At 41.6% G+C, this 16,280-nt stretch overlaps 1 pseudogene; it reads left to right on the top strand.

The window, feature by feature from the left end:
- The first annotated feature begins 2,297 nt into the window (after positions 1-2,297).
- LOC113880463 lies at positions 2,298-3,095 on the top strand (annotated as a pseudogene).
- Positions 3,096-16,280: the final 13,185 nt, after the last annotated feature.

Here is a 16,280-nt window from a genome sequence, read left to right as displayed (position 1 = left end):
GGAGGAGCCTGGTGGGCTACAGTCCATGGGCTCGCACAGAGTCAGACACAACTGAGCTACTTCACTTTCACTTTTCACTTTCATGCATTGGAGAAGGAAATGGCAACCCACTCCAGTGTTCTTGCCTGGAGAATCCCAGGGACGGGGGAGCCTGGTGGGCTTCCGTCTATGGGGTCGCACAGAGTCGGACACGACTGAAGCGACTTAGCAGCAGCAGCAGCAGCAGATGCACAAAATGTAGTTATCATGGGTCACTTGGAAGAAGGCATTTAGCAACCAAGCCCAGTATAATACAAATAACCTCGGCTTTGGAATCATCTAGCTCAGAACCAAGAATATTGGTTCTCATACTTGCTAGCTATGCCTCCTTGAGAAAATTGTACTTTACTGTTTGATTCTCTTTTTCCATACTTTTTATTATTATTATTTTTGCTACACCACACAGCTTGCGGGATCTTAGTTCCTCAGGCTCTCGGTAGTAAAAGTGTGGAGTCCTAACCACTAGACCACCAGGGAATTCTCTCATTTTCCTTATTTTTAAAAAATTATATGTAATAGTCCTTAGTGAGCTTTTGTGGGGATTAAAGGAGATTGTGTTGCATAATGCATGTGGCATGTAGGCAATGCTCGTATCTGACTTGGTAGATTTCCATGACCCTGAATATGCTGATAGGAAGACAAAAGAAGAAATGGGGCAAGGACAAGGGAACATAAGAAAAGGAAAAGAAGGAGCTAGGTGACTTAAAAAATTAATTGTCAAAAAACAGTTGTGGTTCTTGAAGTCCTGGTTAAAATAAAGTCTCTTTCCATATAAAGTCTACTGTTTCATTTTTCCCATTCACTATTTTAGCATTTTTCATCTTTTGAAAGCCATCGGTGCCTCTGCTACACATTTACTATTGAAATAAACTCTGTCTGCTGTCCAGACACATCCTTATTGGCTCCAACCAGTTTAGGAAGAGGATTAACATGGCAATGAGACCCTTTCCCAAGAATCCACCTCCATACCATCGTACGTGGGCTGCTTTATCAGAGAAGTGATGTCAGAGAGATTGATGGGGAATCAGGGAAAGGAGTTTCAATCCACAGAGCTCTTGGTGCCAGGCAGAAACAATCCCTAAATTGTAGTAGAGAGAATAGCAGCCTCAAGATGTCTGTCGAATGTTTGAGCAGTTGAAAGTCTAGACTGATGTGATGGGTATCTTCCTTTGGTCCTTTGGGGTTTATGGGTAGATAAAGAGTGAGGACACCAGGAGGGAGCTGTGAAACTAACTTGAAAGCTAAGGGCAGCTCAGCAGCCACAAATGTCATGGATATGCTATTTCTGAAAGTTCTCTGTATCTTTTTGAATATCTGAAACATCTTCCTTAAAGTCAAATTTGTTTATGGTGTCAAGTACCCCATGAAGTGTAGACAGTAGATCAGCCTTGAGCTTTGACCTTTTTCAAATTCTCACATTTATGTTCATACTTTGTATACCAGGCGCTGTGCAGGTTGTTAGTGATATGATGATGATGGCGACACTGCTAATGTTGATATTATTGTAATTAGCAATAACAACAAGCATTCACTGAGTACTTCCTCTGGTCAGGTACTGTGGCTGAACACTGTATGCATATTTCTAATTCATTCACCTATTAGCACAAAGTACTACCAACGTTTCCTTACTATGAATGAGATTATGTGTGAAAGTTACTCAGTCGTGTCCGACTCTTTGTGACCCTATGGACTGTACAGGCCATGGAATTCTCTAGGTCAGAATACTGAAGTAGGTAACCTTTCCCTTCTCCAAGGGATCTTCTCAACCCAGGCATCGAACCCAAGTCTCCTGCACTGTGGGCAGATTCTTTACCAGCTGAGCCACAAGGGAAGCCTGTGAATGAGATTAAATAATGTTAAATAGTTTGAGCACAGTTATGGGTTAAATAAGTAACATGTGTCAGAGGTAAGACTTTAAGCCTGGAATTTGCAATCTCATGCAAATGGCATGCAAAAATGAGTTGTATAAATGAGGCAGTCTCACTTTTTAATTAAGCTTTTCATTATTTTATGTTGACATCACCAGAGCTAACACAATGAGAGGCTTGGATACTTTGTATAAACTGTTTGCTGAATTAGACATTTTCCTGTCCTCTCAGCCTGGTATGGAAAACACATACAAGGTGATTGCAATATAATATATTAGTGGCTGCCTGAAGTCAAATAAGGCAGTTGGTTTTGCTTAGTGGAGAAGATGGTGTCAGGAGAGGCTTATAAATAGAATAGAGTATTATTTGGAGGCCTTTAAAGACTGACTTTCAGCTCCACTGGGAGGCATGTTCTCTGGACAGCCACTCAGACCTCCGCAACCTCCATCGGGGCTCCTGGGCCAGGCTTCGCTTCTTCAGGCCATGCCAGGCGTTCCGAGAACTTCTAACAGTATTTTGGTGGACAAGTTGGAGTCATATTTCAAAGCTTGCTTTGCTTCTCTGGTGAGTCAAAATTATGTCAGTGGTACAGATCAGGAAGAAATTCGAACTGGTGTTGACCAGTGTATCCAGAAATTCCTGGATATTGCAAGACAGACAGAATGTTTTTTCCTACAAAAAAGATTGCAGTTATCTGTCCAGAAACCAGAGCAGGTTATCAAAGAGGATGTCTCAGAACTGAGGAATGAATTACAGTGAGAGGATGCTCTGGTCCAGAAGCACTTGACAAAACTAAGACATTGGCAGCAGGTGCTGGAGGACATCAACATGCAGCACAAAAAGCCAGCTGACATCCCCCAGGGCGCCCTGGCCTACCTTGAGCAGGCGCCTGCAAATACCCGTGCACCGATGAAGCAAACCTGAGGAAAGGCCACCTGAACACTCGCTGGTGCCTGAGTCAGCCCAAACACTGTTTTGCTAAACATCTCTTCTTGTAGACTTGACATTTTGGGAGAACTCTTTGCCAGAGAATGAGGCGATTTTCGTTTTGTGCTCTCACCTAAAATTTTCCTCCTATTTTTATAAGTGTTATTTCTTGAGTACTTTATAAAATGCTTATTGCTGTGGTAAACCAAGTATATTGTCTTTAGCAAAGTTTAAGACTGTTAGGAGAAGGCAATGGCACCCCACTCCAGTACTCTTGCCTGGAAAATCCCATGGACGGAGGAGCCTGGTAGGCTGCAGTCCATGGGGTCGCTAAGAGTCGGACACGACTGAGCGACTTTACTTTCACTTTTCACTTCACAAAGACTGACTAGGAGCCTGCCAAGCCGGAAAGAAAGAAGCATATCAAATGAAGGGAACAGGAGGACCAAAGACACAGATATAAAAATAGGAATTGTGGAGAAATGATCAGCCTGTATAGTGTTTCTCAAAATTAAGTGTTCATTGGACTGCTGGGTCCAATCCTCAGAGCTTTGAATTCAGTGGACTGGGTGAGACCAAGTATTTGCATCTATAATGAGTTCTCAGGTGATGCTGATCCTTTCTGTCCAAAGACCACACCTTGTTGAGAGCCCTGTTCTACAAAGAAAGATCATCTGGAACCCACCCCCCCCAACTCACCCCCCCGCAAGCATGTGTGTATATGAGAGGCATGCCAAAGCCTGCAAGATTTACACCAAAAGAAAATTCCCGGAAGAGACGAGGATTTCTTCTTTTCCTGCAAGGAATGGAGGTTAAATTTCACTGTTGGTTTTGGGAGCAATTCATGCTGAAGCTGGCCAGTGGGAGGAAGCAGAGAAACCACAACTCAGGACTGAAATGAGGGCACCTGGGATTTTATTGCATTTCTGCCCCATCAGTGCCCCTATTCACGCACCAGTGAGGGCCTGCAGCTACAGGAGTTGAAGCACACTGGCTCTTTTGTATTTGGGTCCAATTGGCTGGGAAGATGGCATTTTTTTCAGAGTTCTTCCTCCCATTTTTGTCCTGTGTCTACTGACCAGAGGTGAGTTTGTGTTTATCACCCACGTGCTCTCTTGACCGCCAACAGCCTTGAGAGGTGGAGTGGCTGAGTGTCAGGATGCTCTCATAGGCAGAGAACCAAGAGGATGCCAGAATGTCAGGCTCAGCTGCATGGAGGTGGGACAGATGGCATCTTTGTGAAATTCTTCCCGTTGCTCCACTTCTAATTCATTACCACGCTTTGCTTCTCTCATTTTCCAGCATGGAAAAAGCTATGTTGTATCTGCCCTTCCTCTCCATCCTCTTCAAAAGGGCTGAGTAGCCCTGACAGGCCTGCCTCCATTACTAGAATCACTGTCTCTCAACTCCTGACCTATGCAGGCCAGATACCAGCCAATCTGGAGATTGTATTTGTCCAATAATTAGGGAACATGAGGCACCTAGCTTAACATCCCTGCTTTTTTTTTTTTTTTAATAACTAGTTTGCTTTGCCAATGGATAGCCAACAGCTCTGTGTGTGACATTGCTGCCCGAGGCCCTTCCAACCCCCAACATTAGTGCCAGGACTGGCAGAGATGAGTGGGAATCCCCAGTTAGAGAAAGAGAAAGGAAACAAGACTGTGTTGTTCAGATTCTGTGTTAGCTTTGTTCTCAGTTCTCATTGCAGTTCCGCATTACTCTATTGCAATCTTCTGGGAAACTTGAAATCAACTTAGTAGTCCACTTAGTTACTGGCCTGTGTGGTGCTGGAGATGATGCTCAGTTTTCATTTCAGAATTTTCATTTTCTTGTTATTGGCGACAGGAAGGAGGAGAATGAGATGATGGTCTAGAAAGCAAATATGACCTGGAACCAGTGAATCTGGTGCCGAGGGTGTCACTGGAGGCCAGTGTTCCGTTTCTTTGGCTGGGGGTGGGAGCTTTATTATCAGTGTTACTGATGAGACTCTGGCCTCTTTTCCAGAGATGAAGTCTTTTTGTCATCATGTCTGTTGTTCCCCACAAATACCCAATTAGGGAAGATTGCCTCAACAGAGGAGGCTGATTAAATTCACAGATTTATTGCAAAACCACTTGGGGAGTTGTGGAAAATGAGTTTCACTGCTGAACTTCTGTGTTAAAAAGAGAAAAAATCAAGCTGCAAGCCTGAGCCTTGGATGATCCATCTCTTACAGATCATAAAACATCCACAATCTTGCGTGTACTTTACTCTTCTCCAGAGAGGGTCCAGATGCTTCTTCCAGGTTCACAGCACCTGCCCGAGGGAGGTGAGGTGATGGCTTCTGTGTTCATGGGACACAAGGGGAAATGGACCCAGGCCTGCTGCCCTGGTAGGGATCAAAAAAGAAAACTGCTTTGCAAATCTTGCAACCAGTTTGAACAGGCGGTTCTTGTTTTTCATTGGGTCTCAGAAAGCTACTGTTAGTAGGCATGATGGAAATGAAATCTGATTTTCCATAGAAATGAGGGCAGCATGAAGATCTTCCTGACCCCTAATATGATGCCCCAAATGTTACAGAAATAGCCACAAGTACCACTTTAAAACTGTTCAATTTCTAACGAGAACCCACCTATCCAACCTAAGTCTTCAGTTTGCTTGTTTAAGGCAGCTTTTCCCGCACTGTTTTCTGCAGAACATTAACCTCACTGGATGCGCTGGAATAGGAGGTTTTATGGCAGAAAAATGGCACAACACTGCATGCTATGTGCCCTTTAATTCACACTCCTTATTAACATATTAAAGATAACTGCCAACTCTTTTAATTCGATGTCTGTCTGAGCTAAGCATTACCAAGCACTTTTATATTTTATCTTAGCAAATCTTTTAAAGATAATCCTCTGCTGCTTCTAAGTCACATCAGTCGTGTCCGACTCTGTGCGACCCCATAGATGGCAGCCCACCAGGCTCCCCCATCCCTGGGATTCTCCAGGCAAGAACACTGGAGTGGGTTGTCATTTCCTTCTCCAATGCAGGAAAGTGAAAAGGGAAAGTGAAGTCGCTCAGTCGTGTCCAACCTCTAACGACCCCATGGACTGCAGCGCACTAGGCTCCTCTCTGTCCATGGGATTTTCCAGGCAAGAGTACTGGAGTGGGGTGCCATTGCCTTCTCCCATAATCCTCTGAGATACATACTAATTTATCCCATCTACACATGAGGAAAGTGAGGTTTGAAGTGTCACCCAGTTAAAGGTAAACGAGGAGCCAGATTTCAAATCCATTCTCATATTTAAGTTTATACTCAACCCCTAAGCTTTTCTCCTTCTCCTCACCTTTCCCCCACCTCTCAGCTAACTTATCTCACAGTTATTAAGATTCCAATAGAAAATCCCATGGATGGAAGAGCCTGGTAGGCTGCAGTCCATGGGGTCGCTAAAAGTCGGAATGACTGAACGACTTCACTTTCACTTTTAACTTTCTTGCATTGGAGAAGGAAATGACAACCCATTCCAGTGTTCTTACCTGGAGAATACCAGGGACGAGGGAGCCTGGTGGGCTGCCGTCTATGAGGTTGCACAGAGTCAGACACGACTGAAGTGACTTAGCAGCAGCAGTGCAATCACTTTCCCACTAACTATATAGATGTGTTCTCACATTGATTTTTTTCATGATTACTTTTTTACACAAATTGAGACCATTCTTAACTGAATTAGTTGGTCATCTTTTGTTGGTAACTTTAATATTTATTCACATCACCATACCGAGCTGGCTTGGTATCATTTTAGATAATATTTTCCCTAACATCAAGCTTCTGTGCACCAGTCTCATTTGGCCTTTGTCTAACCGCTTCGTTGCACACTTCAGTGGATTTTCATCTGTATCTTTGACAGTTTATGGATAAACAAAGATGTGAAAGAGACAGGATGTGTCTGAGTTTATTTATCCTGCCTTTGGCAAAGGAGTCTTTGTCTGCAAAATGAAAGTGGTTAGAAAGCAAAAGTAGGATTAAAAAAAAAAAAAAAGGATGCCCACAGTATAGATGTAGTAAGCTCTCGTGTTGAATGGGATTGGGATTTCTTGCACCATTAGGACATTAAAAACTATAAGATAAGTTATTGGGTTGGGGGGGCGGGGAGTGGTGAGAAGGAGAGACAGAAAATGATGCTCTACCCTTCAATTTCACCTGAAAGAAATTGTCCATTAAACCTGGGATCTGGGTTATTCGCTAACCACCTCTCCAAAGCATGCATTTGCTCAGGAAATGGGCTTTCAGAGAGAAGAGAAGGATGTGAGTTATTAGCTAAGACCCTATCTCTCAGCAGGGGCAGAGCCAAAAGGCAGCAGAAGTGATATTCTTGGTTCCATAAGATTGCACGGGGTACCTAATCTGCTCAATGACACTCAGTCGCTATTAAGTCAGCTTCCTCCACTGTGTTCTCTGAGAGCTCTCACGTGACAGGGTTACCCTCCCTTTACCCTCTTTATCAGTCAGAAATAATTTCATAAGCATCTACTCTGTACTCAGCATTTCCTTTATACACAGGCCAGTTGCCTGATGTGGCTTGGCTGATGTTTCAGGAAGATTTCTTTGTTGTTGAAACTGTGCTTAATGCTCTCCCTGGATTATCTGTTTCCATATCCAGAACAGTCTTACAAGAAAAAGTCTATTATTAACTGTGATTTACAAAAGAAAAAACAGAGAGAGAGAGGAGAAATGACTTGTTAAAAAACACACAGCTAATCAAGGGGCAGAGAATCAAGGGGCAGAGCAGGGATGCTTGCCCCACTTCCTTAAATTCTAAAGCCTGTACATTTTATGACTGTCAAATAGCAGAAAAGTGAATAGGAACTCTGCCACCGCTGTTCTCATGAACAAAGTGGATTCTGTTTAGGAGATATAAGTAAAGAGAATTCGTTGGTCAAATAAAAATGAATGTCATTGCTTGGTTAAATAAAAACATATGTTATTACTAATCAGGTGGACAGGATCTCTAATACTGCTGGGGGGAAAGAAAAGTCAGAAAATCATTTATTTTCAGAAAAACACTAATTACACACATATAAATTCTTCTGAGTAAAAATGCCAAGAATACTAGTGTTGTCTGAAGCCTAAATAGACCTTCTCTAGTTTGGCTGGCACTGAAATATTAGAATTTGATCTTCATTCTTCCAGTCTTGAAAAAAAAAAAAAAAAACTGTAATATCATCGTACTGTAATAATTCTTTCAAGTAACACAGAGTAAGTCCACTTATAAAAACTTTGGTGAGTACTAGTAATCTCTTAGGTTTATAAAAATTCCAATGAAAGATAAATAAGAGGTAGGGACAACTTTACTCTTGTTGTAGCCTGAAAGCTTTAAATTTTAAGCAGGGATTATTTAGCAATAAAAAAAATGATTTTTCAGGCCACAAAAAGACATGGAGGAAACTTAAATGCATATTGCTAAGTGAAATACACCAATTAGAAAAGTTCACATACTTTGTGAATGATCCTCACTATATGACATTCTGTAAAAGATGAAACTATGGGGACAGTAAAAAGATCTGTGGTTGTCAGGGATTGGAGAGGACAGAGGGTTGAATAGTCAGAGCACAGAGCATTTTTAGGGCAGTAAAACAACTCTGATATCATAATGGTGGATACATGTCTTTATGCATGTCAGAACCCACAGAATGTACATTGTAAAGAGTAAACCCTAATGTAAGCTATGGATTTTTGGTTATGATAATGTTGTAATCTTGGCTCATCAATTACAGCCAAGATACCACACTAGATACCAAGATAGCCAAAATACCACACTAACACACTAATGCAAGGTGTGAATAGGGGAAAGTGGGTTGGAGAGAGCAGAGTGAGGGAGCAGATGGTAATTATACTTTGGATTCATTTTTTCTGTAAATCTAAAACTGCTTAAAAAAACTTAATTTTTTAAAGCAGGAGAATATCACGCTGTTTTTTAGCATCATAGCATCTCTGTAGATGATAGTCCCTTTTGGAGAATAAAAACAATCCCCTCGATGCATAATACCAACTCAGTGCTTGGATTGTGACAACCAAGGGATACATGAAAGGTCAATTTAAACGTCTCTTTGGACTGGAAAGACAAAGGGGACTTTGTGTCACAAAAGTTCTCATCCCATGGAACCATGGAAATGGCAGGAGATAAAACAATACTCTTTATCACCAGCAGATTAACTAGCAGGGGCATATTCTTTCTATTTATCCTATAGGTTCCTAAGGACAATTGGCCTTTTATCCTTACACCTGCTGCAGGGGAACGGAACCCCTTGACTGAGACCTAGTGGGGTTTACCTAAGGCCATGCAGTTCAGATTTCTTGTGTGTGTCTCTGGCAGGACATCCCATTTCCTAATATGCCTTCCAGCAAAGGAACTTGGAGATGGAGCCCTCAGCATTCAGAGGGAAATAAGCCAGTCTATGGTTACTTGAGAAGAATAGTAGGATATAGAAATCTGTGCTGGAGAGCAATACAGTAAGTGTGTGGCATGTTCTGGCTAGGAGCTTCTAGCCAGAACATCCTGCTCTTGCCTGGTCTTTAGGTTCTAACTCAGCACCAGGCACAGAGGGAAGGCTCTATAGAGGTGAGGCTTTGCTGGATGAATGAGCCTCCAAAACTTTGCTGAAGAAAAGGAAACAGCAAAATGATTCATTAACATTAACACCTGATTTATTTCAGCTCTTTCACTACAGTGTCCAGATAAACATCTGTGGGCATGTGTGTGTGTGTGGATGGCTTTCTGCATTCTAAATCCTTGTATGTAGTGGGATCTGTTGAGTTTTTTGACTGCCTTCTTTTGAGAACAACATTCCAGTCTTCTTTGCGGCAACCAGCCTTCAGCTTATTCTTGGTGTGTGAAGTTTGAATATTTCTCTTGGCTAGAGAAAATGGTCTGTGGCCTGTTCCCAGTCAGTCAGAGTGTTGTTTCCCTTGGCCTCAGTAAATCCAAGACAGGCACATAAGTCAAGCTGGACCCCTAAGATTCCTACCTGGGATTTTGTTGGCATGATTGGAAAGAAGTGCTGTTTACCTGCTGGGGTCGAAAAATTGGCAAAACCCAAGCCTAGAGTTACTGGTGGATTAAGGAGTCACCACTTGGGAAGAGTCTCATTGAAAATAAAGCCAGAATAGAAGAAAAACTGAGCTGAAAGATGGACAAAGAACAAGTCTTGGTGGAAATATTTGAGCAACTTGAACCTGAAGCTTGGAGTCAACACGTTTCCTGGACCCTTCAATTAAGTGGGCTCTAAATTCCCTGGATTTCAACTGATAAAATTCACTGATAGATTCATTGGGGGATGGGAGCTTTATTGTCAGTACCGTATATTGAAGTTGTGAGTCTTTCCTTTCATATGTCCATGTCCTTCAGACTAGAATGGAGTAGGAAAATCCTATGTGGGAGATGTACTATCCAGAGCCTCCATCATTTCCCTCCACCTAATCAGACTGCCAGATGGAAAAAGATAACATCTGAAAGGAAGAGCCCTTGAAATACCTCTTCCACATCTCAACAAAAGGAAGAATTCTCCTTTGTTAAACATCTCCTTTCACCATAAACTCTAAATCTTTTAGTGGTTTAGCAAAAGTTGGCATGTGGCAGAGTCCTCCTGAACAGATTGAGACATCAGAGACTGGGCCCTTGGCCATGCCTGGAACACGTTCTGAAGACATGGGCCATGTCCCCTCTCCCCCTCACATTCAATGTGCCATTAACACTAGGAGTACAGCTCAAGAGCTAAGGCAGCTTGGACTTGAAAAATAACCTTGCAGTTCATGGATGGGTTTGAAGGGTAAATAGGAACACTCTGTAGCTCTTTGCTCCACTCTGGCCATAATATAATAAAAAGTAACCTCTCTTGAGTGCTTCTGTACCCAAGCATGGTTCTAAATTCTCTTCTTGCATTATCCCTTGTAACCCTCATCTACTGCAATCCTATGTGATAGATTGATTATACTCACCTTTTCACATTTGAAGAAATGGAACCAAGAAAACTTAGAGAATAAGCCTGGGATCACTGAGGAGAGTTTAATCCAACTAGTGAGACCCAGGCTCTTAACCACAACACATTATGTTGTGTTGAATAATAAAAACAGTGCCTGGACCATGGCTTTAGAAATACTGGAAATGAATGTTAGGACCAGAAGGAAGCTATTGTGTAACCTGATAGAAAAACAGACTGAAGGAGGTAAGCGACTTCCCGAAACTCACATAGTTAAGTTAAAGAATCAGGCGCTGAAATCCAGCCCTGATGCCCAGGTTCTGTTGGAGTGCACACCTGTCCTTCTAGGACGTATACACTGCACCAAATATCAAGTTACTCAACAGACACCAGTTGTTAAAATTCTAAAATATGTCCAGACCAGTGAGCAAGTTGTACCAGCCTGAGGCTGTTTCCCTCTCCCCTCAGTACTCCTGGACCTCCCCTGCAGTTCAGTAATTACAGGGTTAATGTCTGTCTCTGTGACTGGCCTTCATTCTCATTAGCCACCTTACTCCCTTAGTTAAGTAAGTTTTTGTTTAAGTTTTTTTTTTTTTTTTTGATGTGGACCAGTTTTAAAGTCTTCGTATTGAATTTCTTACAATACTGTTTCTGTTTTATGTTTTAGTTTTTCGGCCATGAGACTTGTGGTATCTTAGCTCCCCGTCCAGGGAATGAACCCACACCCCTACAGAGTAGATCGAACCTACATTGGAAGGTGAATTCTTAACCACTGGACTGCCAGGGAAGTCCCTGTTAATAGTTTTTTTTTTTTTTCCTTTTCTGGGCATCAATTTATTTTTTTAATTAATTTATTTTAATTAGAGGATAATTGCTTTACAATATTGTGATGCTTAAGCCATACATCAACATGAATCGGCCATGGGTATACATGTGTCCCCCCCATCCTGAACTCCCATCCCACATCCCTCCTCATGTATCCCTCTGTAATGTCCCAGAGCACCAACTTTGGGTGCCCTGCTTCATGCATCGAGCTAACACACACCCTTCATGAGCACAGAAACCATCACACAAGCTGTTATCCCTCCACATAACCAAAGCTTCATAGCTGAACTTCAGGTGACATTTGGGATAACATTGCTATCTCAAATATGAGATGTGAAAGTGTCAGTCACTCAGTCATGTTTGACTCTGCAGCTCTGTGGACTGTAGCCTGCCAAGTGCTCCTGTCCATGGAATTCTCCAGGCAAGCATACTGGAGTCGGTTGCCATTCCCTTCTCCAGAGAATCTCCCCAACCCAGGGATCAAAACCAGATCTCCTGCATTACAGGTGGATTCTTTACCATCTGAGCCTAAGAGCTAATCATGCCAAGTGTGCCTCAGACAGAATGCAGGGTTCAGAAAGAAGAAAGCTCAGCTGCAGCATTTGAAGTCTCTGTAGAGGTCTTTTCATGTCCTTCTAAGTGTTTGTTAAGAGAAAACTTCCCTGTAGAGTTGAGGCATTCAGGGCACCTGAATTGTCAGAGGCAGGAAGAGTCTTACCCCCTCTCTCCCTTCCCTTGTTTCTTTTTGGATTGACAGGGGCATCCCTCAAGTCACAGGAGCTCCACTGACAAACAAATGGGAAATACCAGGAAAGCAACGCTTGCCAGCTGCAGAGATGTCAAGCTCAGACTCCTTTTGAAGTCAATAGGAGGTAAGCTGTTCTTTCTCACCCTTCTCACCAGCAGAGATGGAGAAATAAATTGTTAGTGGAAGGGAGGCTCTGATGCATAGACTGCCCAGCTGGAGTCAACCATTGTGTTCTGCTAGCCAGTCTAAAAACCATCTAGGTCTCAGTGACCTGCTTCCATGAGATGATGTTTTGCAGAAGACTCACTCAGGCCATTTAAATATCCACACCCCTGTATGCTTTCCCAAGATTTGCAGATCACCAAGTAATTCTTAAATATTAATTGATATGCATCCAAAAACATTCTTTTACGGGCCAGAAATTTATTTCAGTAGAAGCCACAAATTCCTTGTGTAATGTTTGAAGCTAAAGATATTACAGTGGCTGATAGCAAATACAGAAAATGCCAGAAAACTCCTCATCTGCTGATCTCCTTCTCATTTTCTGAATGTTTGTTTACATATTGTTTCATATTCCAGGCTCTTTCCCCAGACTAAGTTGGCATTCCGTTAGCACCTTATGGTTTCCTTTTTGTAGTATTTATTACTTTTATGATGATTTACTTAATGCCTGTCTTCCCTGTTAGACCCATAATACCCATGAGAATTGACTGCATTACTCTTACTCACAGATCCCCAGGAACTGGAAAGATGTTACGTGTTATAGTGAATATTTACTGAATAATGAATGAACACTGCAGGACTTTGACACCAAGTCCTCACTATTTATGGAGGGGGCCTTTTCTTATTGAAGTTGATTTACAATGTTGTGTTCATTTCTGATACATAGCAAAGTGATTCAGGTATACATATATATATAAACATTCTTTTTTAAAAAATTCTTTTCCTTTATGATTTATCATAGGATACTGAATATAGTTCTCTGTGCTATACAGTAGATCCTTGTTGGTTATCCATTTTCAATATAGCAGTGTGTACATGTCCATCCCAAACTCCCTAACTATCCCTTTGACAACCACCCTTCCCCTTGACAACCATAAGCTAGTCCTCAAAGTCTGGTTGTTTTATAAGTTCATTTGTATCATTTCTTTTTAGATTCCACATATAAGGGATGTCATATGACATTTCTCCTTCTCTGACTTACTTCATTAAGTACGACACTCTCTAGGTCCATCCTTGTTGCTGCAAATGGCACTATTTCATTCTTTTTTATGGCTGAGTAGTATTGCGTTGTGGAGAAGGAAATGGCAACCCACTCCAATATTCTTGCCTGGAGAATCCCAGGAACGGGGGAGCCTGGTGGGCTTCTCTCTGTGGGGTCGCACAGAGTCGGACACGACTGAAGCGGCTTGGCAGCAGCAGCAGCAGCAGTATTTCATTGTGGAGAAGGCAATGGCACCCCACTCCAGTACTCTTGCCTGGAAAATCCCATGGACAGAGGAGCCTGGTGGGCTGCAGTCCATGGGGTCGAGAAGAGTCAGACACGACTGAGCGACTTCCCTTTCACTTTTCACTTTCATGCATTGGAGAAGAAAATGGCAACCCACTCCAGTGTTCTTGCCTGGAGAATCCCAGGGACGGTGGAGCCTGGCAGGCTGCCGTCTATGGGGTCGCACAGAGTCGGACATGACTGAAGTGACTTAGCAGTAGCAGAAGCAGTATTGCATTGTGTGTATGGGTATATGTGTGTATATGTACGTGTGTGTATCACTTCTTTATCCATTCATCTTTTGATGGACATTTAGACCCCAAAAAGGAGGGGGACTCTTAACCATTATTAGAATACGTGGGAAAGGCAGTTAAAAAAAGAAATAAAGTCATCCTTGCGTCCATCAAGTTCTTCAGCTTTACAAGTTTGCATAACACTTTTCTGTGTGTCTTGTTTTTCTATTTACTTTTTGAGGAAGAGAGTAACATTTTTTTATAGTCTTAACAAACCTTATTCTATTTTAAAGAAAATTCTTGAGAGCTTGTAAATGCAGATACACATAATTAATACTGTACTTTATAAGTATTCATTATTATTTGTTAATCATTGAGATAGTACAACCAAAATAAATGAGTGAACCAAAACTCTGTCAAAAAAGAACAGATTGAATCTTATGAAAGATATCTGATGGACGCTCAAAGAAATAAGAAAAGTGCCTTGTTACTATAACCCATGGTATGTTTTGTTAATAACTGACATCCTTAACACAGAATGTTTGCATTAGTCCAGAGTGTAGAACATTGGATTTTCAAGGGCCATTTTTAAAGATTTCTTAATCCTGGATCAATCACAAAGTGAACTTTAAAATAAAAATTGATTTCATTACCTCAGGTAAATTATACATCTCTTGACTTAAACATTAAAAAATTCTCCCAAGACTATTTTTTCCCTCTTCCTATTTCTTGAAGTTCATTCTCTCTTACCCCATGAGTTAAGGAAACCTTCATTCCACACTGTAATCTGAGCATAACTTAATTTTCCTTAAACTGGGGTCCACAGACTAGTAGGAAATGATTTACCTTTTATTGGGGTTCTGTGAATTCCCTCTGAAATGTGTAAAGGGATGAAAGGGTGCACTGAATCGTGCAGATGAACATTTTTAAATGAAATATGGCCACATGGTGTCCATATCTGGAGGTTTTAAAATATATTGCAAGTTCTCTCACACTCCTCCCTTTGAAAAATAAGATTCTAATTTTCTTTCCTTTGGATGCAGGAAGTACTTAGTGACTTGCCTCTAATGAGCAGAATGAGGTAAGGTGATCTTATGTGACTCCCAAGGCTAGACTGGAAAGAGCAATATGGCTTCCACCTGGCTGGCTGTCTTGGGGCATGCACCCAGGAAAACAGTGAGGCACCATTTAAGAAATACGGCTTTCCCAAGTGGGACCTAATTAAACTTAAAAGCCTTTGCACAGCAAAAGTGAAACAGAGTGAAAAGAAAATCCTCAGAATGTTTCAATAGCAAATGAAACAACTGACAATTCATTTTCAAAATATATAAGCAACTCATACAACTCAATACTAGAAAAACAAATAGCCCAATCAAAAGTGGACAAAAGAGCTAAACAGACATTTCTCCAAAGAAGATATACAGATGTCTAATAAACACATGAAAAGATGCTCAACATCATTCATTATTAGAGAAATACATATCAAAACTACAATGAGATATCACTCACAGCAGTCAGAATGGCCATCATCAAAAAATCCACAAACAACAAGTGCTGGAGAGGGTGTGTAGAAAAGGGAACCCTCCTGCACTGCTGGTGGGAATGAAAATTGATATAGTCACTGTGGAAGACAGTATGGATATTCCTTAAAAAACTAGGAATAAAAACACCATATGACCCAGCAATACCACTTCTAGGAATACACTCTGAGGAAATCAAAACTGAAAAAGATGCATGTACCCCAGTGTTCATTGCAGCACTGCTTACAATAGTTAGAATACAATAGCTGGAAGCAACCTAGATGTCCATTAACAGATGAATGGATAAAGAAACTGTGGTACATATATGCAATGGAATATTACTTAGCCATAAAAGGGAACACATCTGAGTCAGTTCTAATGAGGTGAATGAACCTACAGCCTATTACACTGAGTGAAGTAACTCAGAAAGAGAAAAACAAATATAATATATTAATGCATATATATGGAATCTAGAAAGATGGTACTGATGAACCTATTTGTGGGGCAGCAATGGAGATGCAGATGTAGAGAAAAGATTTACAGACAAGGGCAGGGTGGGGGAAGGAAGGAAAGGGTGAGATGAATGGAGAGAGTAGCATGGAAGCAAATACACTACCGTATGTAAAGTAGATAGCCAGTGGGAATTTGCTGTATGACTTAGGGAACTCAAACTGGGGCTTCATAACAACCTAG

Source organism: Bos indicus x Bos taurus, chromosome 22, assembly GCF_003369695.1.
Source record: "Bos indicus x Bos taurus breed Angus x Brahman F1 hybrid chromosome 22, Bos_hybrid_MaternalHap_v2.0, whole genome shotgun sequence".
Lineage (NCBI taxonomy): Eukaryota > Metazoa > Chordata > Mammalia > Artiodactyla > Bovidae > Bos > Bos indicus x Bos taurus.
This window is presented reverse-complemented; position numbering and strand designations above follow the sequence as displayed.